This window comes from Aulonocara sp. 'chitande type north' Nkhata Bay, linkage group LG20 (genome assembly GCF_057382095.1).
Source record: "Aulonocara sp. 'chitande type north' Nkhata Bay isolate Kocher_YH1m ecotype deep benthic linkage group LG20, A_spYH_male_GT1.1, whole genome shotgun sequence".
Taxonomy (NCBI): domain Eukaryota; kingdom Metazoa; phylum Chordata; class Actinopteri; order Cichliformes; family Cichlidae; genus Aulonocara; species Aulonocara sp. 'chitande type north' Nkhata Bay.
The window spans coordinates 34,594,857-34,619,645 of NC_141363.1; the positions used below are offsets into that span (position 1 = coordinate 34,594,857).

Genomic DNA, 24,789 nt, shown 5'->3' on the forward strand with positions numbered 1-24,789 from the left:
AATGATAGGATGTTATGACTTTGACAGATTTATAAACCCAGAGGAGAGCACTTGATCATCACAATAGTCATTTAAACTTACGGCATATCAATCTGTGCAGTTAAGAAACATAAGTGATTCTGAACCAGTTTCATCTGCTTTGGCACAAATGAAAGTGACTACAGGCGCAAAGGAGAAACAGCAACAAGACAACCCCAGAAGGGAATTTTTGGGGTGCTCCTAGCAAAAGAAGGGGGCAACTGCACCATTTCAGGCCAGACAAGTAGTCCAGCTCTTTTAGAACTGCACAACTATTTGTGTAAGAAGGTATGCTGTCTCTCCCAGCACAGTCTCAAGAGTGTTGAAGAGGAGCCAGGAGATTGGCCTTTACATGAGGAGACCTGGAGAGAGCTGCAGAAGGGTGTAAATCCAGCACCTGAACTGCTATCTGCTCCTTTGTGCGAAGAGCGACAGGAGAAGCGCTGCCAGAGCGGCTGCTCGTGTGCGTGTTTCTGACCAAACTATCAGAATCAGACTTCATGACGGTGGCACAAAGGCCAACGTCGCTCTGTGGGACCTGTGCTCACAGACCAGTGCTGTGCAGATCGCCAGACATTTGCCAGAGAACACTCGAACTGGGAGTTTTGTCACTGGCACCGCACTCTCTTCACAGATGAGAGCAGGTTCACACTGAGTACATGTGACAGGCATGAGAGAGTCTGGAGATGCTGCGGTGCACCTTATGCTGCCTGCAACATCATTCGGCATAACCAATTTGGCAGCGAGTCAGTGATATAATGGGGAGGCATATCCTTGGAGAGTCACACAGAGCGCCACGTATAAGCCAACAGGAACATGAACGCTGCAAGGTATCGTGCTGGAAGTCCTCAAACCTATTGCATAAATTTATGATACAGTGGGCACTGGATTCTTCCTGGTGCAGGAAAATGCTTGGCCTGATATGGCCAAAGTGTCTAGGCAACTTCTTGATGATGAAGGCACTGGTGCCACTTACTGGCACTCATGTTCCCCGGACCTGAATCCGATTAAAAACCTCTGGAACATTTTGTTTCAGTGCATCTCATTCTGCCAAACAGTGTCACGGACTCACCAGTGGCACACTGATGCCCTGATCAAAATCTAGGGGAGATCCCCCAGGACAGCATCAACCATCTCATCAGGAGAATACCCATAAGTTATTTTGAATGCATAAAACCAGTAGGCAGTAAAGGGTTTCAGCTTGAATATTTTGTTCATTAAGATCTGATGTATGATTTAATGATCTTTTATTTTTGAGTAAAGATTATTTTCACTGAAAATATCCAAAATACTTTAGTCAGAAAAATGACTAAAGACATTTATTCATTCAATAGCAATACAGAACCCAAGAAAGATATGAAATTAAAAATAAAAATCCATTTGCAAAAAAAAAAAAAGAATCTTTCCAAATAACTTTATCTCCAGTGTTTTTACCATGTGCATGCTGGTTAGTGTGTGTACCCGGCTCCCCTTGTCCTAGCTCACTTCGTTCTCTAATTACACACCTGCTTCAAGTCACTGAAACACTCCCATCCTGAGATAAATTGTCTGGACAACTGTGTAAAAGGCTGCCTGAAAATTGTAGGTTGCATTAGAGGTCTTCAAAACAGGGGCTCCTTTCACCAGAGATGCAACATGACAGCTGATTTTCAACACAGGAAACTTTTCCCACTTATCCACTGTGATTTTTGACCCTCAAACATAACATAAATGGAAAGTTTACTTCATCACCTCAAGTTTATAGATATTACCAGTTAATACTATATACTGTATATTATGCCAGTGCAGCGGTTATCACTGTCCACTCACAGCTCAAGATTCTCAGGTTTGACCCTGTTTAGCGGTTTTTACATGTTCCCTTTGCAAGTTTAAACCCCACAGTCCAGGTACATGCTTTTTATGTTAATAGATGATATTGGTAGTAGATGTGGATGTGAGATCATGTCGTCTCAGCTGGGAAACTTCACCCTCTGTCACCTGTTGTAGGCTTCAGCTCCTACTAAGCTGGATAAATGATTAAGAATATCAGTGCTCAGATAACACTCAATTTAGTACATTTCAATTTCTTTGCTGTAGTTGCAATCTGGCACTATAAGAATGTCTATTATGTTGTTATTCTGTGGAAGATTTTGGAAGATATAAAAATTAACTATTAATGGATTCTGTTTCCAGAGGCAAGATATAAACACAAGACAAGTAACACTAACATTACCAGTTAATGCATCCCTCCAACAGGCCTTTATTGTTGCACTTCCCTGCTGAAGGCAAAACTGTCACTGAAAAACAGCAGTTTTTCCACTGGCACGCACATTTAGAGTGTTACTGAAAATACCACATCTGTGCTGATAAACTAAAAAGTACTCGTTGTGCTCATTGTGCTGCACAAGGACCATCGCTTATTCTAATCAAACTATTTATGCTTCAAAATTGAAACATGTTAATATGATGTAACATACTGCTTAATCTGTGGTAATATTACAATTTAGTATCATGTATATATGCGGTTGTGTCTTTTATCACTGATAGTTTACACTTTGTCCTGTCATCGAGCTGTATTTATCAGTCATTTTCTAATTTAGGTTCGAAGTAAAAAAAACGAAACAAAACACCAAAAATTAACATTGTCTGAGTGAATTGTTTATTATTAAAAGGTAAAAAAACAATCCTTATTTGTGTGTGTATTGCTGTTGCACAGCATTATATTAGGCATATGTACCCACTGCTACATATACTGCGTGTATGGATTTTTCCAAAAGGCAGAGATACATATCACAAGCAAATGCATACACAGGCACATACACGCTGACAGATTTGAGGTCTGCTAGTTGACTGGGGAAGCATTTTGGTTTTTCATTGTGTCTGGCACAGATTGGTTGATCCATCTGCTGTAATCACTGAGTCTGACAGTATGATTCAAGTGTCCAGTGAAAAGTGACAAAAGAGAAAAACATTGCTGTGGCCCATATGCTTAAGGACAAGAGAACCCATTAAGAGCTGAGAATCGCTAACAACCTCACTTCAAAGAGATGGACAATGACGCTTGGAGCTCTTTTGTCACTTTTGCCACCGTGCCCGCCTCGTTCAGATTTTCAGCATCATCAGTGGGCCATTAATAAAGCCCCAGAGAACAATACCGGGTGAGTTTGTTGCTGAATTCAGATTTTTAACACAACTCAGACTGTATTCATCAAAGAAAACTATTGTAATTATTACATTGTCAGTAACAAAGAATTACTTGACACAGGGAGAGGTCTTGTTCCTCCCTAACCTTGTTACATGAAAACTAGAGAGAGCTCTGATTATGCTGATTATTAACAGAAATTAAAGTTATTACTGTGATGTGAAAACCTTTCTAGCCCTCACAGCAGTTACGACAGTGTGTACCTTCGATGGGAGCGCCACAGATAGAACAGGTTCATTCTCTGTGGTAATTAGAGCTATTCAGAAATGTACCCTAGTCTTTAAGGAGAATGTTTCTTAATTGCTACCTTTGTTGCAACATTGCTGCTGTTTGAAAGGATAATAACAGCCGGTCAAAGTAATTGTTGCTTTATGAATTCATTTGTTGAGTTGTACTGGAACGTTCCCCCTAGAAACTGCTCATTGTTCTGCACTCAAAGCTTTTGCATTGTTGCACAGATGCTGCCAAATTATGTTGCGTGACAAAAAATATGCAAATCTTCTCCAGAAAGAAATTCTGATCATTTCAAGCGAAGGAGTAATTTGCATGAAGTCTATGGATTTTGGGTTTCAGAAGAAATAGCAGCAGAATGCAATTTGTTCACTACCAAGTATACCTTTAAGCCTTTCTTGTGAAAAGCTAGTAGCGACCTGCATCTTGCCTTGTTAAATTGATATTGCTGGTCAATGACAGTGATTACCATGCCTGTGGGTCTCCCTCCCACGCCGTTCCTGTCAGAGCCTCAGAGATAATGAGATGGCACACATTATCTGGCCTTGCTGGAATCATGTTTTACTAACCTTACAGAAGCAAAGCCAACCAAGTTAAATCAATCGTCTGGCACCATCAGAAAAATATTATAAACCAGCTATGCAGCCGTGCTGTATCACTACAAATACATCATCATATAAAGACTAAGTGACAGCAGAGGAAAAAAAATCGATCTTATTTTAATCATTGGAAAATGGATTGCTACAGATTTGGAAATTACACAAGGACCGCACAGTTTTTTTCTATTAACGCCGACAAATCACTAATATTTACTGAGTGTCAAATAAATGTGTGGAAGATGTTCTCAACTTTCTAGGAGTCCATTAAAAAGAGATATTTGCCTTTCCAGCTATATTTGTTAAGGTTCAGTTCTTAGATGGACCCAAATATAGAAGATGTGAGTAAAACAAAAGACAAGCTTTCATTAAAAGTGATAATAAAAGTCTAATAAAGGAATGGATTCAAAGGGTACAAAAGCTCACCTCAGAGGGAACTTGCAGTATAGAAAACAGGTGTTACAACAGACCGGATAAATAGAAATAATGGGACCAATTATACAGAGAAGGCTGACTGAACAGAAGGTGAATGAGACACAGGTGAAAATAATCAAAACCATTTTTTGACACATTCAAAAAAGATCCATTATTTAAGAAATCAGAAAAGTCCTCTGAACATGAAGACAGAGACAGGGGAATACCAAAAGGATAAAAAGCAAAAGGATGGAAAAACAGAGGAGACTGAGGATGGGGCAGGCAGATAGTGAAACACTAAGGGAACTAAACACATAAAAATAACAAACTCTGAATAGAAACTGAAGCTAAATAAAGACCAAAGAGCCCAAAGATTGAAACGAACAAAAGAGACCAAAACTAGGACTTGATACAAAACACTCGAGTATTACTCAGAATACTAGAAAAATGATGATGAAATCAAAGAAGGGAATTTAAAGCCTAACAATATTCAAAAACTCACCAGAAGGGCAGTGAAACCACAGAGAACACTTAATAAAAGATAAGAATCCCAAACCTCCAAACTAACTCAAACACTGTGACCAAAACCAGTTGTATGATATGTACAGACAAAATAAAACATGTTCCTGTTGTGAAACAAACCTAATTGAGTCAGCCTTGATTACACCAAGCTTAACTATCATATGAAAATGCATATTATAAGCCCACACAATCATTAGCTACACTGAGACAAAAGTTAATTGGAAATCCTGTGACCTAGCTAAAGATGCTGCATATATAGAGTATATTTATATATCTATAATCTATTATAACTGCAGAGTTAAACTGCTGAGTTTTTGTTTCCCCCTAAAAATGTACATAGATTCAGAAGCCTGAGCCTTTACACCAATCGCATGCCTAATCAACATCCACTGAGAGAGTTCAGGCTCATTAAACAGGCTCTTTGTGCTGGCATTAATAATGCAGGGGCAATGCAAGAGCCACGATGTGCTCAAAGACCTGCCATCTCGTTAATGCACCATTAATTACACAGGTTAAGACAACAGCCTCGGGGGCAGTTGACCCCCCCTCTGTTTAGGGGATGGGGTCAGAAAACCGGTCACTTGTTCTTCTTGTCCCAGGCACTTATCGAATCCACCTGGAGCATTAAAACGCTGTCAAGTATGAAGATTATGATTCTGTTTTATATTTTTTCTCTAAACTCTCAACAATTCCTGTCCATTTTTACCTTTTAACTACCAAGTGGGAGGAGGAAGCAGGGGGTCTCTTGCATGCAAGCAGAGAAAGGTGTTTATGAAAGTAGCTCTGGGTCTGAAAGTTAATTCTTTTTAAATATGTATAGCTTTGTAATCCTTATTACAGCATGATTTCGATTTTGATACTCCCACATGAAAATAAGGATTCCAGTAGAAGCCAAATCCTTTCTGTATCCTGTAAACAGCAAACATTTTCTACAAATCTACCAAAATTATTCAACACTAAAAACAGCTTTACAGCTGCTCCCCCTGACTTCAAACTGCAAGGTTAATGAAAGAAAAAAAGAGGTAGAAGTAAGTGAACTAAAATCATTTTAACTGCAGGTCTTTTTTCCCGAACCCACACATGAATTGCCATACTTTGTGTATTTCCCTCAACTGGGGTTAGGCTGCTATTTTAAAGGCCTTCAGAATCACTCCCTTCCCCTTTCCTCTCACCTGCTTCTTCAGCTGAAATCAATGTTCCAGCCCTTTCATCCTCTCTGCAGATTGCCTCAACCAGGGCAGAGTCTATCAGGCATCACTAGACTGACATTTCCCTGTAGCTACTGCACCTATGGGCGACTCCATAACTGACTCAGTCCCCCAAGGGATGGATAATCCCAGGCTAAAACCCCAAGATTGTGTGATTAATGATATGTCGAGTGGTTGTGACCCTTGTTCTCCTGCTGTGATGCCTCATGTTGAGCCCAGGGAGCTTTGGAGAGTTGACAAGGGAGACCTGTACAATTATGCACTGGCACAGCAAAGCAGCCCCCTGGCAAACATAGAGCTTGACAGGACTTTTATTAGCAATGAAACTTATACAGTACCGTATATTAAGAGACAAAGCCAGAGTGCAGCCAAACTCATTTCCACACTCTGTGACTGGTTTTCAGCATTCACAAATGGGGCTAATTTATTCAAAATGTGAACTCGTGTGTGTTAAAATTCTCTGCTGAATTACACACATGCTTTTCTGTACATTGTGGCCTACATTTAAAAGACTCCTACGAGTTGTGATTTGCTCCTCATCAAAAGCAAATTATTACATTATAATAGTATTGGCTTTATTGCAACGTGCTTAATAATAATAATGAAGACAAGACAGCATTGGTAAATAAAGTGTGTGAGAACAAAGTAAAAATGATATAAACTACCAAATAATATTAATAAAAAGCCATATAACTAAGAAAATAAGTGATATCAAAGAATAAAAAAAAAAGTTTATAACTTAAGCCTTAAAAAATGTGTTTTGATGTGTTATTTAAATTGATCTGTTGAACTGGATACTAATCCCTTTTGCCTATAACAGAGATGAGGACCAATAATAGAGCATATGCTCATTTGCCAATATGTTTTAGTTCTATACAGGGAAGCTTTAAGAGACTAATTTTAGCAGATTTTTGTGATGTAAAATGAGCGTACTATATCAGCCAATCAGACAGAGAGTCAGGACCCTGAGCAAAATCTTTCCTTCTCTCAATTTAGCTTTCATGGGAAGATGTGTTGCTGTATTTTGGATCCTCAGAAGTTTTTTAATGATGCATCGGTGCAGTTATAAAGTCTGCTAACATTAAAAGTATGAATAAGCCTTTCTGTGTTGTCCTCAGAAAACAATTGTTACACGTGGGCAAAATTTATAATTGTAAAATGCAGTTCTAGTTATATTTCTAACCTGAGAGTAAAAGCTTACATTATACCCCAGAGGTCCAACAAATACACTGAATATATTTCCTAATTCTAAAACATTTACCATGAGCTTTGGCTGTTTTGTGTTTAATTACCTTCTGCAACTGGAGGGCTAGGTTTTGCTGTTGCCTTTGGTGTATCTATCTACTATCATCAGTACATCAACTGCATATTTGAGGAACTAACCGCTGAAATCAAGAAAAAAATAAAGTATATTGCTCTAACAGCTTGCCTGGGCAAAGATGTGCATCATCACCCTGTGATCAATATCCTGTCGGGTAAACCTATATTTACCTTTCATGAGCTATGGACTTGTTGTGGTGTTGTTTTATTGCACCAGTTCACAACAGCAATTATGTCAAGGCATTTATATTTAAGGGAACAACTGCAAAGCGACAACGGTATTAAAGAGAGAATCTGATGATCTTTAAGAGCGAGGTTCTTAAGAGGTTGAGTCAAGGCGGGAAGGTAGAATTCCTATTAACAGGAAGACACCTCTGGCAGAACCATGCTCAGGGAGGACCGGCCTGTTGAAGTTGAGGAGAATGAGAAGATAGAAAAGAAGCATTGAGAGAGAAAACGAATAACAGACAAAGAAAACCAACAACTACAGGAGACAAGTAAACACTTAATGACATGCATTAATATCCCCTGGGAGCTTCAGTGTCTGGTTCAGCGTCACCTCATTTAGCTGGAACTATAAGCTTAATCAAAAATGAAGCCATCGGCTTTAGTTTTTGAAGCTACCTTTGTATGCTGACATCGCAAAGACATGCAGATTAGGTGAGCTGGAAAGTCAAAGCTGCCTGTAGGTTTGAATCTCACTCTGTTTGTGTCCAAGTGCCCACTGAACTCCATACCTACTGCATGCTAGAATGCACCTTAGTATAGAACCAAAAGTGATTGCAATGACTGCTTTACATTTAGATGCAATAAGGTTTGCATTTGTTAGAAATCTTGCCATTCTGCAAAATACCCGATGACAACAGCAACCCTGTGAAAAAGCTACATGGAATTTTCTGTGTTAAGTTGTTTTACTTTCAAGATTTCACTTTCAAATGTAATAGGAGCAAGAGCTACGGTGCCAGTGAGGCCGCCCGGTGACCAATAGATAAAACTCTGAGTGTACCGAGCAGAATCCAGCTGTCACTGTGTGCAAGTGTGAGAGTGTGCTGCAGCATAGCTAAAAAAAAAAAAAAAAAAAAAAGCATACATACTCATCTAACCTGCAAACTGAGAAAATAGAGGTACATGTGCAGTAAAATGTGATACTGAAATCTTTTTTTCATTATAAAAACATGCTGTGGGTGCTGATAGACTTCAAGTCCAAATGTGTAGCACATCAGACTGAAAGTGAAGTAAAGTTAGATTTGTGCTCAGCTTTTAAGACTGTGATTAGGTTTCTGGAGTACCTACTTGTTTATTTAACTTTATAAAGCAATACATCCATAACTCAGTACACTACTTAATTTGATATTTTAGCCAAGCCACCCTTTCCTCAGTCTCGACTTAGGGTACGTGATTACTATGAATACAAATCATCTTCATAATCCAACAGGGATAAAAACATAATTGTTATTGTCTTCTTCATATTTAATTAGAGGAACACTTTAATTGTTCCTCGGTGAGATACTCAGAAAAACAGCTTTTAAAAAGACCTAATGAAAAAACGTGGACAAGATTTGGTAAATGTTTGAGAGCAAAGTCAGAAAAAGTGCTTCTTAAATCCTGCATTAATTTGAATACTCGTCTCTTCCAATGTGAAAAAATGAAAGTACTTGTTTCAAGTGTCATCATTCCACTCTCGAACAGCTTATCTCCTGAATAAGTCGACTGCAACATTAGACCAATAAGCAGCTGTGTAATGAATCTATTTAAAACCACCTGAGATTAGCCCTTAGGCAGCACCTGATGGGTTTAGTGATCAGCTTTTGTTTCCTCATCAAGAGCCAAAAGATCAGTGCATCACAAGGAGACAAATAGTGCTCCCGTGCTAATCGTCACTCCTGTTTCACATCCAGTATTCAGCTGTCCCATATTCCTTTTTTTTTTTTTTTTTTTTTTTTTTTTTTTTTTTTTTAAAATGACATCAGAAACAGCAGTATGCGACATTACGTGATGGCAGAGCTTCAGTTCATCCTTTGTCATTTTTTTTTTTTTTTTTTTTTTTTTTAAATAAATAGGACAGGGGGAATGAATGAGAGAGAGAGGGGGAGAGAAAGAAAGAAAACCAAAGAGGAGAAGAGACGGTGAGAAGGGGGGGGAAGAGAGAGAAAAAAAAAAAAGAACTCCTGGGTCACCTGTATGGAGAAAAAAACAAAAAAAAAAACAAAAAAAAAACAAACAAAAAAAACAAACAGAGGAGACAGCAAACAACAAAGAGCAACATAATAATAGAGAAAACAAAGCACCATCACAATAAACTAGCTAGTCATAGATATCAATATTTACTAAATAATAAACGATATTGTGCAGCACGCAAGATAGACAGCGCACAGTGTGCTTTGAGGCAGCAGCCAAGAAAGCTTTAGTCCGTGTCTGTGAATACCCATGTGTGCATACCTGTGTGGATCAGCATGCTTGCATTCCAAAGGTTTCTCCATGTAATGATCTGCTAGGGAGTGTGGGGGGGCCACAGCCCCGTCCTCCAGGGTGTGAAGCGGGTATGGAGGAGATCAAAACTCCAGACATCCAGAGGCCCCCAGAACACAAGAGACCATGGAAGACCAACAGAGGGGCAGCCGCGCCACTGTTCCAGTAAGAGCTGAGGAGAGTCCCAGATGAGGGCTCGCCCAGCAGCCGCGGAGCAGAAGTCAGGGGGAGTTGCAGTGACGCGCCCGTGAGCTCCGCCGGCCCCCAGCTGCGCCTGAGTGACCGAGCCCTAGGCCGAGAGGCCGGGGGCACCCCACCTCCAAAGGGGCCCGAGCGAGCCCCAGGCCCCAGGCCCCGACAAGCGGCCGCCAAGGAGTGAGCCGGTGTGTACCCGGACGCCCACCCCCAGACACAAAGAACCACCAACACACCGACACCTGAGGGAGTCCGCCACCGGCAGGGGAAGTGGTGGTGGGTGGAGATAGGCCTCCAAACCTTTTATTCAAGTGTCATCATTCCACTCTCGAACAGCTTATCTCCTGAATAAGTCGACTGCAACATTAGACCAATAAGCAGCTGTGTAATGAATCTATTTAAAACCACCTGAGATTAGCCCTTAGGCAGCACCTGATGGGTTTAGTGATCAGCTTTTGTTTCCTCATCAAGAGCCAAAAGATCAGTGCATCACAAGGAGACAAATAGTGCTCCCGTGCTAATCGTCACTCCTGTTTCACATCCAGTATTCAGCTGTCCCATATTCCACAGAGATACTCAGACAAATCTTTTGCATGATTACTTTATGGATCAAAGTCTATCTCAAAGGTTTCTTCAGAGAAAATCCCAATTGCGCAATCAGACACCTATTTCCGTCGAGGAGCCTAAAGTTAATGACCGTTTCTCATCTGGGCATCTCCCTGTTTTCCTCTGGCGTTGAGGGTGAATGCTTAATCTTCAGTGGAAGCTGTCAGAACATGATGAATGCCAGCACTAGACCGGCTCTCAAAACTTGCATTAATTTTTAACCACAGTTACTGGAACAAAAAAAATTAAATCAGCTATGTAAGATCACTGCAGAGGTGCACACGAGGCCTGGAAACCTGCACAGGTTTTTGTTGAAACTGTGTTTTGGCGCTTTTGTGCACAGCAGGGTGATTTTTTGGGGACTGTTAACATCTATCGCAAAAAATATTTTGCTTTGATCTCCAAGCAGAGATGGCAGTGATGTGGGGTTGCTCTCCTGCCCAACTCTGGTTCGCAATCAGTGATCAACTACTTTGTTTAAAAAAAATAACAAGACACATGAAAAGAACAATTATGAGGTCCCACGCTTCACTTAAAGCACGGTCTTAAAACAAAGTGAGCTTGGTTTGTACTAAGCTTTGCTACAAAGAGCGGTTCATATTCTCCAACTATCTACTGATAGTTCAGCGAAAGAGACTGAAGGGAGGGATAAAGACGAGTAAAGACAGAACAGGGAAGGGTGAATTATTAATTACTTGTATTCAATTGTAAAACCCCAGGATGCACAGAGGATGCCTGTAAATACAGATGCTGCATAGAGAGAGAGAGGGGTTGGGGGGGAAGAAGAATCACAGCATTTCAAAATTTAAGTCTGTCAAATTTTCAGGTGGCTTCTTTTATCCTTGGGAAAATGATGTTTGTGAGAGAAAGACCTTGAAGTTCAGACATGTGGATTTAACTGTGTCGAGACTATACAGGAAGAATATGTTTCCTGCTGAAAGCTACAGAGGAGGCACAAGGCCGTGCCTAGGGTGCTGTAGTGGTACTGTGTATTGACATGGAAGACATACTTACTATTCTATTGCAGTCAGTGGGGGAGTACAGTGAGTCATCTCATTTCAGGCTTTGTTATGGAAAATGACTCTGACAAACTAGAGCAGGCACATAAAGAACATCTTGGAATGTTTGTTAGTGACTTTCTTGTACTTTTAATTTAAAGAAAAGTGAAATCCTGAGATCTGCACACTTAGCTACTGGCCTAAAACCACAATTATTTGTAAGATGTTAAAATATGCACAGTAGTAACAACAAATAGTGATTTGCATTGCTTATGCATCTGTTAAATAATTTCTTGATTCACTGTTGCTTGAACATTTAATTTGCTATTATAATCTTAAAATATGGGCAAATGTTTACATTTCAAATTTACCATTTAATAATTAATGGCAAACACCTGCCCTGTGGGCAATTTTTGCCAAGCCATGTTTTAAAACATAGATTTATGTTGATCATATTATTATTTTTACATTTAAATACATTAATTATACATTATATTTGAATTATATCACTATTTATTATATATTTACTATTTAGTATACAGTGATATAAAAAAATTCCTCTTCACCCCTGCGGTCGGTCTGTTCTTCCACCTGAGGGTCCTGCGCAGTGTCTTTGCTGTTCCAAAGACTGCGCTCTTCTAGACAGAGATCTCGGATGTTGTTGCTGGGATCTGCTGGAGCCACTCACCTCGCTTGGGAGACACTGCACCTAGCGCTCCGATTACCTCTGGGACCACTTCACCCTCCACAACTTCTCGTGTTCCTTCTTCCTGATGTTGCTGTCATTCCGTATCGCTTGTCTATCACTACAGCCATCTTCATCTGCTTGTCCACCACTACCATGTTCCGTTGGTTAGCCATGACCAGTTTGTCCGTCTGTATCTGGAAGTCCTACAGGATCTTAGCACGATCATTCTGGACCAGCCTAGGGGGCATCTCCCATTTTGACCTGGGGACTTCCAGGCCATATTCAGCACAGATGTTCCTGCATACTATGCCGGACCACTTGGTTATGGCGTTCCACGTATGTCCTACCTGGTAGCATCTTGCACTTTGCTGTTATGTGCTGGGGCTTCTTTACACAGCTTACATCTTGGGTCTTGCCTGGTTTGGTAGATCCCAGCTTCTATGGATCTTGTGCTCAGAGCTTGTTCCTCTTTCTGTGTTCCTGTGCTGCCATGATTAGATTATGATATGTGTGTGTGTGTTTCTTTGTCTTCTTAGCATTACACTAAAAAGTGTGCAGCAAAGTTTGGGTTTTTTTTACAAAGAAAAATGTACATATACTTGTAAAGTACTCATCATGTCAGGTAAAAGCTCTGTTTCAGTAAAAATTTATCAAAATTGTTATCTTAAGATATTTGTTGTCATACATCTTAAGTCATTTTAGTGTTATATTCAGCAGTCTCACTGCAAAACTGCAAGGCTTAGTTTACTCTAAGTGTGGATTTAATGTTCGATTTGTTGCTGGATAAACCATTTGCTGCGTTTCATTGCCCTTCTCTTTTACCATATTTCATATCTTTGTCCACTCTATTAGCATAAAAAAGGCAGAAAATGGCAAAACAAAAAGAAACACACACTGCCTACTAATTAATACTGGTATTCAGCACTTGGAACTTGTGTGATTGATGGACAGCTGGACAGGCCATCATCATCTCATTTGGAGTTTAACACATCCAGTCCTTGTACCTCACTACTAATTCTTAGCTTACTGTAAGAAGGTCCCCACCCCCAAAAAGTCAGAGCCACTACTTTTCAGTCCTCAAACAGCCCCAGTAGGAGAACAGGTCAGAGGCTTCTAAAGGCAGCAGGATCACAGTGGACAGGCCCTGTAGCAAAGCTTGGGGCAACTGTCACAAAGCCATGTGTTAGACCAGCTCTAAGAGATATATGTATGCATTATGACTGACTTCAGTTCTCCTTGAATTTAAAAGCAGCTGTAAGGTCAAATTTTAAGTTTTGAGTTCACAGCTAAGGCAAGTCAAGGCAAATCTCCAGTCCTGTTTCATGAAAATTGGGAATCTCTCTACAGTAACTGCAAAAAAAATGTAATGCACTGATTTCGAAATAATGTATCTAATTTAAATAGTACAAGAACAAGAGTTTAATGCTTAAACTGAGATATATATATACCCCTTTAGAAGCATTGAATACTGCTTTCAAACAAATCACTTAAGATTTAAAAAAGGGAAGAGAAAATTGTCATAGGTATACCAGCACAGATTAAGCAATTACAGAATGTTAAAATTTCTCTTAGTCCTTTGTTAGTTTGTTTGTGTCTCTGTTGGGTGATACACAAATACTTTCTTCAAGCTACTGAAATATTCATTTGCCTGTATCTGAGCTTGGCTATACCTAGTTACTGGTTTGCAAGACACCATCTGTTAAATATCACAGAAAACTGCTTGGAACAGGGGAAAAAGTGTCAGATTTTAATAAATTGCTCTGCCAACCCAATTACCAATGATGCAAAGCTTACAACCTAATACCCTTTGATTCGCTGTTTGTGTGCCTGTATTCTATCCTCAATCCCGCTCCTCTTGGCAGTGTCATAACACGCTCTTTCAGCCACACTCCAGCTGCCCAGCATGCACATCTGACAAGGAGATGGGTAAAAAAAAATCACTTTTATAAAATCTTTAGTCTGGGGATTAAATCCGTGTCATCAGACCAAAGGCTGACGGGATACCCTTTGAAGCTGGATAGATCCCTCTAAGAAGAGATGAATGGTAAAATAGAAGAGATTTCAGTGTTGGCAAATAGCATTAAACAAACTGGGCTTTGCTTCTTCTTCTTCTTTTTTTTTTTAGTAATAATGCCACTAAAAAGTAAAAATGACAGCGTGAGGAAGAGAGTGTACCTAAGAGGGTATATGGTTTTTAATGATAGGGACCCTTCAGGAGTGCCAACAAGTATGTAGCCTGATGTGCCAAAAGTCCAACATCAAAGATTGTCCAACACACAGTGGAGTTAGTGTGCTGCAACTAATCGTGCGCATTCTCTAAGAATCACGTCTGCAGAAGCCTGACTAAAGGAAATTATATTAGAAGAAATACGCAGTGATATAAACACAACTTCTTTATTTTCATTACAGCCGTGTTGCATGGATTGTATTCTTGTTCCAGCACTTACTGACTCTTCGAAGTTGAAGGTGGATGTGTGGGATAGTAGGCATACAAAAGGCAGGGCCGTGCATACCAGAGTTTTTCTAGGGAATTTTCTCTCCAGCCCAAAATGAAACGGTCAAGGAGTTAAGGTAGCAGAGTTAAGGTAGAGAAAGCGCTCATGGTAATTGGTATGTGGGGCTGATATTTTGTGAATGCTTTGTGCTACTGTGATACACCAAATATCTTTCTGAAACCAATTTTGTCTTTAGCACAAATGGTAACCAAGTTAGTGAAAGAGCGCTTGGGTTGCTGTCTGTAGCTAAGGGAGCTTTTTACAATTTTTTTGAGGTTATTTACTGCTGAGATGTGATAGACAGAGCTGGTATAGCTGCTATATCTTTGTATTTAAATTATTAGCTTTATCATAAAGATAAGCATGAGAGGGAAACAGCTAACCCGGGTCTTTCCAAACATAACAAAAACAGCATAGAAGTCCCTCTAAAGCCCACGTTTTTATAATTCATAGAATGATTATAATAGTAATAATGATGTAAATGCAAAACTGAAAATTGCTGTTTAACAAGGAAGTATTCAGGTGTTAAAGTGGGCGGGAATTATCCTGAATGGTTTTCTGGCATCCTCAGTTTATAAGCATTTAAATCCAATAGGCAGGTTAATACATATTACTATGAATGAGTTCATATTTCATGATGGCATGGCCCACTTACACCTTCAACACATTACTTGTTTTTTGTTTGTTTTTTTTTATAAAAAATAAAAGTAAACAAAAACAAACAGGAAACAGAATATTCGAGGACAAAACTGCATAGGTCACAAAACACAGCAAGCATTTCAGATGAAACTATAACACTTAAAAAAATCAATTACAGCCATAAAAGCCAGTTGTTTGTGAAAAGGAAACAGTACAACTTTAAACCACAGTACAAAGCCAGAAATTAAAATTCATGACAGTTCAGCCGAGGTTCCTCCACTGAGGACAAATCAAACCAGAGCATCAATACGTTGTTCTGCACACTGGAGAAAATGTGTTTTTACGGTTGTGCTACTGTGACCTGCTGACACTTATTCAAATCAGTCAGGGTGTAGTCTATTTGGCCTTGCTAGCATCCCACACACTGTGCAGTGACAGAGTTAGAGAGCTACATAGACTACAAGTGCCAGATATTACACTGAATGCCATTGAGCAAGGAAAATCATTAAAATCTCAGGTTATTTGGCCAAAGCACTGAGAGCACTTCTTAAAGCAAAGAGGTTGCATGAAGTATTAGGTTGCTATCATAAATATGAGGTATTTAAGTCTTACAATGCAGTCTCCAAATGTTGGCATATATTCAGGGAGTGGAATAAATGTATTTACTACATTTTAGTGTCTGCCATTGTTTGCTTCACATGGAATATGTTGCAGCACATAAGCCAATGTTCCATCCTGTCACATGCAGCCTGTGCCATTTTTAGAGCCAAACGTAAATGGTGTGGAAACCACACCCATCTGGCACGAAGCATAATTGTGCCAGTTAGGTTTGGAGCTCATCCTACATTTCCTCAAAGAAATCATATATCAGAAAGTGATGCAAGATTATTTCCACCACAGCAGCACCAGTGAAAATGGGGTCCAGGTGTTCCACAGTGAAATCATGGCAGGGATGCAGAGCTGTTCCTTGTTGAATGGGTGAAGCGCTGATTGCTTGTGTCTTTTTAAACCAGGAATTATAAGGACAACCTTGGTTTAAAGAATACGGCACAAATGACAAGGTTCTAACAGCTGAAGGAAAAAAGCAGTAAGCCACCAGCCTCCTGTCCTGATTCCCCCGTTGAACACTGAAACCTCATTTTAACTGTGACTTTCACCTGATGGATCATACATAACTTTTGGCTGTAAAAATTTCGGAGAGCTTAAAATGCTTTTGTTTATCCTTTATCTTTTTCAACTATGATGTTGCCTTTGAGTCCCCCTGGAACAGTCAGCTCCCCTCTGCATCCCACGCCTGTATGTAAAGAAATGCACAGGAGAAGTGACTGGTGTTCTCATGATAAAAATTCCACTTTAACCATTCGAGCATGCCTCAACATTGAAACCCTCTTTGACAGGGTGGCAGCAAGCAGAGGGATGCAGTATTCATAGCTTCTGTCTCCGGGAGCGCAGATAAACCCAGGCTATACTTAGAAGCTCAATGTGTGATTTGAAATATGTGATTCCTCACAAATACGTCTTTGCCCTCCTATTGTTGCCACAGGAGGAGGTACATTTGGAGCATTTGCTTTTGGTGACAAAACTCTCTCGTCTGCACACTCTGAAATGTGCTCAGCTCTGTTAGCCAGCTATTACTTGACTATTAGGGTGCTGCTCTTGGGGAGAGATTTATTGGATTCAGACAGCGCTTAACATCGCAGCTGCCAGAGTCTTCCTTCATTTGATTACTATGTAGCAGACACAAGAAATGTTTCATTTTGTCATTAAGACAAAAAGAAATTGGCCGGTTAGCTTAGTTTTTAGCTTTTTCGCTGTCATCTAATTTCCACTTTGGGCAGGAAAAAGAATGTTAATGTACTAACTACCAAAAAGGCTTAGACTGAGTCCTTACTGAGAACAATATATTTCAAATTTAGCTTTTTTTCTGTCTCTTATTCATCTCGCCCTGAATGAATAGTGCATTGATCTGCAGCACAAGTGTCACAGCTTTCCTTATCTATAAGTTCAATCACTTGTGCTCATTCTCACTTGGTTAAAGATCACTTTTGAAGTGGGATGCATTATAGCACAGTGATTTTATAGATTGCTTTGCGAGTTGCTATTTGAGAGTGTCTGCACCCTTGTTTTGAGTAAATCGAGTTAAGCTGCAGTTAAATCTTCATACTGTCCAGTCCTTCTGTCTGTCTCGTTTAGCACATTAAGGACATTCTGACTCAAGCACTTACAAAATGCCGCGCTTAGCTCCTCAACAGGAAAGCTCAAAGGCTGCTTTTTGTCTGTTGATGTTGTAAACTGCAGCGTGTCATGAAAAATTAGTTCAAGCAAAATGGGACACACACAAAGCCTCAGCTGGCTCTTATACACACATTTCTTATCTTTCCTTCTCTTGAAGAAAAATCTGTTTTGAATTAGATATAACTGAAACACAAGGACAAAGTCTTATCATTTCTATACGACTACAATCCCGCCAGGATTAATTGCTCATGTGTGTGTGTGTGTTGAGCTTTGAAGAATTTGGTCATGAATAATTCAGATTTTACATACATGACATGGCTTAAAATGACATGTACGAGAAATTGCATCTTGTAACCCATTTAAGTATAAAGGGTATTTAACTACTGCAGTGCTACAACTGACAAACAGTTTAATTCGGGGATCCTCTTTAGGGATCGTCTTGATTTTCAGAGACAACAAAGAGGTTCTAGCTGAGAGAAGGATATTACTCACTTTTTTCAGACCAGACCAGAGCTTTTTGTGTGTGAGTGTCTACATGCAGTCTGCACTGATGTGTAAATGTATAAATAAATAAATAAATCACATTTGGGATCATTTTCATAACAAAGAGGCTATTTTGCCAGATCAGTGCAGTAGAAACAGGAAAGAAATAGACCTGTGAATCTTAAACCTCATTATTATCCAACTATGACCTCTTTAAAGAATTGTTGTGTCCCGTTCTGCATTTTTCCTGTTAGATGTTCTCCACAGATCTCCACATCTTCCCTTTTACCCCAGGACAGCAACATAGACTGTTTATTAATGGAATCTGCATATTGCATGGAGAAAGTGTTAATGAGCGAGCGTGAATCGGTGAATCTCCAGCTCTGTTGGAGTGAGCTAATGGACAGTACCCTGGAGAGGGGTAAGGAGGTAGTGGAGCAAAGGGGAATTAGCTTTGAGGTGGGTGTCTGATGTCTGTTATAAAGAGGGAATGAATGCAGATAGCCTACTATATAAAGTTACAATGCATGTAATGAAGCTTCGTGCTTGCTTCCCTCTGCTTTCTAGTTCTTTCAAGCACTTTCTATGGCCCTGCACTCTTGTACCCTTGTTTTTGTCTTCTTCCTTCAATGACTCATCTTCCAGGGAAAATTTCACTCTGAATTAATGTGACACTTATTCAAATTATGATGCACCTGTAGAGATTTGTGTAACATTTTCCACAAAGGTTATTCTGTACTCTTACTAGGAAACTAGTTATGCTCTATCTGTCCCATCATCTTGCACAGAGGTTTTCAAACTGTGAAGCAGAGTTAGGGGGGTGGGGAGTCAAGCGGGGATACTGCGTGAGAAGAAAGACAATTAAGGTATTAAAACCCATAATGCCCAATGGCCACAATTTGAGTCAGTGTCGGCTCCTTCTCAGAGTCACAATTTATAAAATCGAAACACATGGACACGATACACGTATTTTTAGGTTCTGAAAAGAAAAGAACAGAACAACTTTATTTACTGTGTACAGCAGCTTTTAACAAGGGGATACTGAGTATTTTTGTGCAAGAGTAAAATGGCACAAAGAAGTAAACTCAGCACAAGACAATACAATCAATTTTCTTTTTTTTTATGAGACTGTTTAACAAGTCCTTTCTAACACGCGCCTCTTATCATAGATTGAGGTGTAAATAAACTAGTTTCATCATGAAAACCATAACTAATGAGATTTTGTTTTTAGAAGATCAGTTTTTACTCTGCTCTGCAAAAGCAGAGGCTGTTTTTCTGCCAGTGCCTTTATTGTCAAAAAACAATAGGTATTAGAGGCTGACGTCAATAATCATTAGGCTCATGTTTATTTTGTACAGTTTTTCAGCAGAAACTAATGTAGAAAATGTTAGTGTCATAAAAGAGTGAGGAAGAGAGAGAGCTAAAGAAATTCTCTCCTCTAATGGACTCCTGTTGAAAAGACGATTAAAAACCTAAAAACAGCTTTCAAACGCTTCGTCGCAAGAAGCTAAATTCCTACATGTTTTGAAGGAAACATAAGGTGGAACAGATTATAGACATGATTCTCAAAGTCTTTGGGCTTTATATGTCTTCCATCCATCCCAACCAGCTCCTTATAATTTGTGGTTCAAAGAGGAAGGACTTTAATCACTTCTAGTGTAAAAATGTTGCCTCTGAAAATAAGCGAGCAAGTGATAACATTTGTCACCAGCGAAAATGTGAAAACAATCCTTCTCAAGCAGCCACATTTATTTGCACAGTTGAAAAACATTACTGTAAAAAACACAGTTGAGATGATGTAAATAGGTATAAACAAAGGGCTCGAAAAAAACACTTTGAGCAAACCAGCCCACAGACATGCAGAGAGTGTGACGTTCTCCATTCTGAGGACTTTATCGCTACTCTCGGCTGTGATCATATTGGTCTTTTGGGCCTAAGTATCTCCTCTGCTGAAGCATAACGGCCAAAACAGAAGTTCCACGTTGGATTAGGATATCACTGTCAGGCAGTGCCCAGTACAGCTTTGACAGACCTATTAGCAGGTTGCATGTTTTTGTGAGGCTTCGCAGTTACAACTGAATGCAAAATTGAGCCTGTGTCTCGCTGCATTTCTTTTGAGCTTTATAGGATGTTCAAAGAAGCTGAACAATAGTAAAACTGGAGATCATTATTTAATAAAAAGGCCATGCAACACAAACTCAAGACATGTGACAAGTTCACCAGCGGCAGTGGTTTTTCAGCTATTATGAATAGCTGAAATGTTATTCACACGATGTGAAAGCTGCATTTTAACTGTGAATGTGGTTTCGGGGTGGGAAGGTGCGGCTGTGTGTGGCTGTTATAATCCTGGTGATGTCTTTTTCTTGTATAAAGTGCGAAGTGAAACTCAAACTACGGCTAATGCCAGACTTGGTTTAAAAATTAGACAAACAAAGATCTTTTTATAGCAAGGCATTTGCTGATTTGGCTGCGCTTCCTCAAACAGTCTGGCTCAGTGAGAGTTTGCTTGTCAGTCTGGCTTTGTCGTGGCTGGCAAGTAGCCAACGGCTGATTCAAAATTTTGAATTGCTGTTGACAATCTTTGATCGTTTGGCCATTTGTACTTTTCCAAACTATTTCTGAGACAGTGTATACGAGTCCCTCCGTTTTAGTATTTAATCCTTTTGCAGCTCTTCATTACTTAAATCAAGAGCAACTCAGTTCCCTGACATTTGCTGCATAACAAATGTCAGTAAAATTCAACCACTAAAAACGAAATAAATAAATAAATATGTGACATCATCAAATAGTCCTAAGTGTCATTTGATGCCAGCCAAAATCTATAATTTTGTAATGACTTGAAAACGAAACGACTTGAAAACAAAAAATGATAACCCTTTCCATTACCTTTACTAACCCTAAAGCCAATTTAAAAACAATAAAACTTTGGAAGTTAGGGTTTAAATTGTTTTGAAATTATTGCTTTATTTATAATAATGTGCAATAGTCTTGAGTTACCCCTCATTTCATTATTCTTTGATTCTATGAACCAGACTTTCTTTTAATTATTAAAGTGATCCTGATCTTACTGGCAGCCTGTAATCTATTTCCATTTCTTTTGTTGAAATGGCAAAAACAGTATTTTTGCACTAACAAGATGATTCCTAAAGAGCTATTGGATAAAAGCTTGGCATATTTTCGCATGGTGGGCACTGTCTTCTTAAAAGGTTTGAGGTAACTAGCTACGGGAAGGAGAAAAGAAAGAAGTTGTAGGCCAAAAAATAACTATCTACAACAGATGAACAGTATCTGACAGTCATGTTCTTAAGAATCAGGAAAAAGAAAATCCAGCAATGACCTGCCACATGAGCTGAGAGATGCATTTGGCTCTTCAGTTGATCCATCTATCATCAGAAATGGTCTCAGAGGAACGCTGGCTAACAAGAGTCCAGTCTTAAGGAAGTGAAACAGGCAGATTAAATTGAAGTAAGCCATATAAAACATCAATTGCACTAAAATTACTAAAAATAATTACATTTTTTCTTCAGATCATTGTAAGTGTGTATAGAGGAGTACAGCAGTGAGTAAAACACAGTGGCGACTCTGTCATGGTTTGGGGCTGCATTTCATTTGGTGGTGTTGTGCATCATGTCAGAAGTGATGGAATTATGAGTGCAGAAAAGTTAGATTTCAGTCAAGCAGTACCAGTGGAAAGTGTCGGACTGGCAACAGCTTCATTTGTCAGGATGAAAATATTCCTGAACACATTGTCAGTGCAGTAAGAGCATACCTGGATAGAAAAGCAAATAGTGTAACACTGTCAGTCATGGACTGGCCTCCCCAGAGTCCAAACCTTAACATTGTTGAAACAGCGTGGGATCATCTTGACAGAGATTGAAACAAAAGGCAGCCAACATTCAAAGAAGAGCTTTGAATGTCCTTCAAGAAGCTTAGGGAACTATTCCTGAAGAAATTACAAGCCTGCCAAAGAGGTTTCAGGCTGTGCTGAAGAATAAAGGTGATCATACCAAGTACTAACTTTCAAACTTGTTAGAATTGAACAAACCCTGTATTTCCAGGTATGTTTGCACATTTCAATAAAACACTGCACCCATTTCCCATTTTCCTAGCAAAATATAAAGAAATGAGGGGTGACTTCTGCACAGTACATTGCACATTTCACAAAGCTTCATTGTCTTTTGAATTGGAGACACACTTCAGTAAATACTGTCTACAAATTAGTCTATAGAAATGTGTAATTCCATTTAAGTGAAACTTTTACTGGAGTAAAACCTTAGCCCTGTCAGCTGTCAGTGTGGTAATGCTTACAGCAGCAGGGGACTCTGGTTGAGTGCAGAGGAAACCACAGCTCCTCCTCATAGCAGTGAGGGGAGACAGTCGCTATGTGGATTCTGCATTTTACCCCCAACTCATACTCTGAGCAGACAGCTGATGTTTTTCTGCTCTGCCCATCTGGGCCTTGTGACTAAACATCTGGTAAAGCTGCCACTGTGTATGCCGTGTTCCAGAGTGATGACAGTGAAGGTACTGCTGTCCACCTCTTCTAAAAAGATCTTGAGAGGTAGGCAGGACTTCATCTTCACATGTCAAGGCTTATTCTTAGAATGTGACTCAATTACCAGAGTATTGTCCAGCTCTCAAGGCATTTATCTGGTTGTTTTGTGGAGAGGTGCACTGTAATTATCTTGATTGTGGCTGCTTAGTGTGTAATCAAAATGATAATTGGATGGGCTGATTTAAAATAAGACGTTCCCAGCCTGGAGCTTTTGTCCCCACTTTACGGGGTGGTACATGGAATTTTGTTTTACAATATAACAAAGATAAATACAGTTGTTGAATTTTGGGCCACCAATGCTTAAAATCTTTTAAAAATTGTCACGATCATGGGTCTCTGACCCAGCGTTTCCAGTTTATATTTTGAGTTCTTAAGTTATTCCTTGAAATATGTTGAGTAATAGGATTATCATTTGGTTGCCTTAAGTTTAGTCTAGCTATGTTTCACTCTTCTGTGTTAGTCTGTCATGTTTCTTGTCTTCTTGTTCATGTTGTCAAGCTTGCGCTATCATGTCTATGTCGTTCCATGCTGTTTCCTGTTTTATTTTGAAAGTCTGTGTCCAACATGGTCAGCTCGTTCTGTCACAGTGTGCCGAAGCAGACTGTATGAATTGTGAATAGTAGACCCAAATACAGACATAAAAGAATGTGGAAGAAAACTTGATATTAATATATTGATATGGCTGATAAAAAGGTGATAAAAATGTGCAAAAAATGCATGTTAATAGTGGTGAAAAAGCAGGCATTACTCCATCATCATTATCCTTACCCCCATTTTAAACTATTCGTCAGGTTACTTTTCCACCCATTTGTCTATTTTCAACTCTTTTCATATTTAAACCCATGTAGCTACCTTTCCCTCTGCCTTCTCTTTGAGGCTTTCCCCCAGAATGGGATGTTTTGCAGTGACTGGTAGGCTTTCATCCATTATGAATGCTATGTTTTAGAAGGATAATCTGTGCAGAATGATATAAATATCTCCTTTTGGTTCCCAGCAGGATGGGAGAGGCAGAACAAGACAGGCCACTGTTCAGCGTTAGCGCTGTATCTTTATAATTTGATATGAAGTCTAAAGTAAAAGAAAGCAACACAAACATGCGACGAGCACAAACAAGGCTGTCTATAATTCACGATACACAGCAAATCTCTTGACCCCTCCACTTCTGAGACAGCTAGCCAAGTTTTTTTTTGCAAAATTAGAGAAAAATGTTAAAATAAAAAACAGCTATTACTACACTACACTTCCATTTGCATTAAAATAACTTCAGATATAACCAATCGGAAGTGATGGTCTGACAGCTGGTGCATTGTAGCGCAACTTTGTGATCCTAAGAGAATTTTTGCCCTTTGTGTCCTCTGTTACAGGCTGAAACACAGCAGGGGGCTGTATGTTAGCATACAAAACCAGCATGAAGGAAAGTCTGACAGATATGTGTGTGTGTGTGATGGTCAATTGAGAGAGAGGGACAACTGCAGGCTTCTCCCACTGTGTCCAGATCCATTGCTCTATTAGTCTGGCGCTGTGGAGGAAGCCAGTTGTCTTTGAAAGAATATACAAGGACACACACAGACACAAACATACACACATATATAAATAGAGTACAGCTGATACAAAGGATTGGAAAGGCTATGAGGGATAAGATGTGCAAAGAGTGAATAAGTTCACAAGTCAAAGAAAGTGGTTTTTGATTTTCAGAATCATGTGCTCTTAATTTGCTAGCGTGTTTCATAACCTTTGGTATAACGCCCTGGAGACGATCTACATGAAGAGAGCAGTGTGCCGTTATAAAGCCTATGGAACACTGCCAACCAGGAGCAAATCAGTTATGCTCAAGGCACATAGAAATAATTCATTGCAGTACTCTGAAAGCAGTTGAGGCATGGGTGCAACACAGAATAGATTTCCTGTGTATAGTGCTGGGTTCTGGTATTATTTC

The 24,789-nt window shown here is 39.5% G+C and overlaps 1 protein-coding gene across 3 annotated transcripts in view; it reads left to right on the forward strand.

Annotated features, from left to right (window-relative positions):
- LOC147306095 (metabotropic glutamate receptor 4-like) overlaps positions 1–24,789 on the forward strand; it is a 201,107-nt gene that overhangs the window by 40,098 nt on the left and 136,220 nt on the right. The window lies entirely within an intron of this gene.